Here is a 3,942-nt window from a genome sequence, read left to right on the forward strand (position 1 = left end):
ACTCTTTCCTGCCTATGCAGGGGGTCGGACTCGATGATCTGTTGAGGTCCCTTCCGACCCTAGCATCTATGAATCTATGAACACTGGGCTAGGTGACTGCCAGCTAGCCCGTCACATCTTCTATTTTCTTTTCCCAGGATGGGAAGTGTTTGGTTGCCTGGCTTGGTAAAACTCAACCAGAAGCTGTGCAGTGATGACTTGAAACCACGGGGGGAGGACAGGGAAGCTGATACATCCGAGAGCCTGTCCCGGGACTGCCCTGCCTGAGGGCAGAAATAGGGTAAAAGGTAGAGCAGTGTCATAGGAATATTACAGGAATATCAAAGGAATCCCATAGAGCAAACCAGGGTGGCTGAGGTAGCCGCTTAAACACGCATCTGAGTTACTGAAGCTACATATCAGATCGGATCTCGAATAGCTTACTCACTCGCATCGTCCAGAGGTGCTTGTTGGTTCCTCTGGAGGCAGGGCACTCTTGCAGCATGCGGTGATGAGGAGAGAGCCAGGTTCAGATTCACCTGGATGACCGCATGGCTAATGGCTGCCCTTCTTCTTGGCCCAGGCCTTTTTATAACCTCTCTGACCTCAGCAGCCCGGTCCAACCGAAGCTGCGAATACTGGCTACAAACCGACCAATCTGCATGGCATCCCTGGCTACCTGGGCCCGCGCGCAGGGCCGGGTCTTTCCCCCGCTGCCCAGAGCATCGCCTCCCAGGTGCCAAGGAGCGAGATTCCCGCTGTGAGGGATTCAACAGCAGCCTCTCAGGCTGGCTGAGACAGATCTCGGGAGAGGGGCACCGACGGGGCATTTCTGCCACAGTCCTGCCCCAGGAAAAGCAGCGGGGCCAGGGTGCTCATCCTCCTGCTGCTGTGACAGGTTGGCAATCCACATGCCAGGGATCCCAGGCAGAGACCGGGATCACACTAGAAAGGCAGGCAAAGCTCCCCAGTCTGTACTGGTCTGACCAGGGGGTCAGATCCATCCTGGTGCTGAGGAGCAATCCCTGGGATGGAGCCGAGATTCCCTGGAGATCCCTCGGGGCTGCAGGGACTGGGGTCACCAGTTGGGCTTGGGCTTTTTTGGGCTCAGGGCTGGGGAGTGCAAGTAGGAGAGAGGAAAAAGTGGGGGTTCACACACCCTGCTACCCCATGACAGACCACCCCATATCTGCCCCAGGTGTGCACAGGCACCCCCACAGCACCCCCTGCTGCACAATGGCAGTATAGCACCCCCTGCCCCATTACAGCCCCTATCACACCTGCCCAACAGAAGTGTGGACACCCGAGTCCCAGCTTTAGGTGTGCCTCATACATACCCCAGGTGGAGGTATGCCTCCCCCATGAGGATGCCCCCTGCAGGGCAATGAGGTATCACCTCTGCCTACCGTGCCTCCCTTCACACCTGCCCAATTGAAGACAGATGACACATGGGACAGACACCAGCATCTGTGACAGGTCAATGTGCATCTCCCCCCTGCCCCATCTGGTGCCCCCTGCCCTGCAGGGCATGGGCAGTAATGCCCCCACCTCCAGCCCTGCCCCTGAATCTGAAGGGGCTGTAGCTGCAACCCGCCAACCCCAAGAGGGGACAAACTCAGCCTGATTCCCCCATGTTTGTCTGGACAGCCTGTGCCCAATGCCCCACCCCAGGCCCAGCACACACCACCTGTCCGGACCCTAATACCTGCCCCAGCACTGCATGTTGCGGGCATGCTGGCAGGGGTGCTGTCAGCGGTGTGGAGATCCTGCTCTCCCAAGGGAGGAAACACCCCCCTGGAGCCGGCACGATGCACAGACTGCCCCCCATTCCCCCAGTCACGTCCGTGGGGCAGATGGGTGACTGTGGTGGGTGAGGGCAGGAACAGGGCAGACGGGGCTGGCTTGGGGCACCTGTGGAGCCAGCTGCCAGTCGCTTGCCCAGGGTTGCTCACCCTGTGGCTCTGGCTCACCCAGCTCCAGGTCCTGCTGTTGGAAGAGGGCAGAAGTGGGTAGAAGCAGCCAGTCAGGCAGCAGCAGCGTGGGTGGATCAGACCACCTCCTGCTCCCAAGGGTTAACAACAACCTCTGCATTGTGGTGAATCATTCAGAAAGGCAAGGGGCTGGAAGGCACAGAGAGATCTGCCCTGGAAGGCGTTGTGGGCCCTGGTCTGTTCCCATTGCACAGCTTGGGAGAGGGCAGAGATCAACTCCAGAGGTGCCATGTCCAATTCTGGGGTTTTAGTAGCGGGGAATGCATGAGAGAGAATACAACAAAGGGGAGGAGGTCAGGGGAGCAGCACACCGCCCGTGGTGCACACTTCTACAGAGGCTGAAGACCAAAACATCCGGAGGTGGCAGCTCATTGCAGACCCCACTGGGCATGGGCAGGTCTGAAAGAGGGGTGATGGGGAGGTGAGGAAAGGTGAGGTTAGGGATCCCTGAACCTCAGGGTCTCACATACCAGAACCCTTGGACCAGGAGGAAGGAGAAATCTCTGAGGCAGCCAAGGAAAGTCCCCAGGTGTCATCTGAAGTCAGCCATCTGGGAGAGGGCACCCTGGCGTGAAGGCACTTCTTCCCCTGGGAATACTGTTAGAGAATGATGGGGAATGCACAGGCTTCAAGGCTGATGCAAAGATCATCTCCTCATCGTCTCCTCCCCCCACATTGGGGCTGATCTCTGCCTGAGGTGTTTCCTCTTAGCCCCTGCCCCCAACCATATGTTGGGGGCCAGCGTCCGGGCTCTGGACTCCCACAGTTTCCTACAAGGGGCAAAGCCTGGGGGAACTCTTTCTGCAGGCCACCAGCATGAGGGAGCTGGTTTGAATGCACCACTGGTGGGTGCTGAGATGGGTGAAGCTTCTCCAATACTCAGAGCACTGATGTAGCTTCTCCCCTGTGTAGATGCACTGGTGTTCAGCACAGGCTGCAGGAGTAGGAGAACCTCTTCCTACACCAAGAGCAGTGATGTGGCTTCTCCCCTTTGTGCATGCGCCGGTGCCGGGCCAGGTTGAAGGGGATGCTGAAACTCTTCCCACAGTCAGAGTATTGATGTGGCTTCTCCCCTGTGTGGACATGCTGGTGTTTAGCCAGGTGGGAGAATTAGGTGAAGCTCTTCCCACACTCAGAGCACTGATATGGCTTCTCCCCTCTGTGGACGCGCTGGTGCCGGCCCAGGTTGGAGGAATAACTGAAGCTCTTCCCACACTCAGAGCACTGATATGGCTTCTCCCCTGTGTGACTGCGCTTGTGCCGGACCAGGTTGGAGGATTGGGTGAAGCTCTTGCCACACACAGAGCACTGATATGGCTTCCCTCCCGTGTGGATGCGCTGGTGGCTTGGCCAGGTGGGAGAAAGAACTGAAGCTCTTCCCACACTCAGAGAACTGATGTGGCTTCTCCCCTGTGTGGATGCGCTGGTGCATGGCCAGGTGGGAGGATTGGGTGAAGCTCTTCCCACAGTCAGAGCACTGATATGGCTTCTCCCCTGTGTGGATGCGCTGGTGCCGGGCCAGCTCGGAGGGATAATTGAAGCTCTTCCCACACTCAGAGCACTGATGTGGCTTGTCCCCTGTGTGGACATGCTGGTGCCGGACCAGGTTGGAGGAATAACTGAAGCTCTTCCCACACTCAGAGCACTGATGTGGCTTCTCTCCCGTGTGAATGCGCTGGTGGCTGGCCAAGGAGGAAGAACAACTGAAGTTCTTCGAGCACACAGAGCAATGATATGGTTTCTCCCCTGTGTGGACGCGCTGGTGCCGGAATAGGTAGGAGGAGCAGGGGAAGCTCTTCCCACATGCAGAGCACTGATGTGGCTTCTCCCCTGTGTGGATAACCTGGTGTTGGGCCAGCTTGGAAGAATAGATTAAGCTCTTCCCACACACAGAGCAATGATGTTGCTTCTCCCGTGTGTGCATGCACCCGTGCCTGGCCAGGCTGGAGGGCTGCCTGAAGCTCTTCCCACC

The 3,942-nt window shown here is 57.9% G+C and overlaps 1 pseudogene; it reads right to left on the reverse strand.

The window, feature by feature from the left end:
- Positions 1–3,942, reverse strand: part of LOC102379335 — a 20,809-nt pseudogene that overhangs the window by 9,450 nt on the left and 7,417 nt on the right.

Source organism: Alligator sinensis, unplaced genomic scaffold (assembly GCF_000455745.1).
Source record: "Alligator sinensis unplaced genomic scaffold, ASM45574v1 scaffold1525_1, whole genome shotgun sequence".
NCBI lineage: Eukaryota > Metazoa > Chordata > Crocodylia > Alligatoridae > Alligator > Alligator sinensis.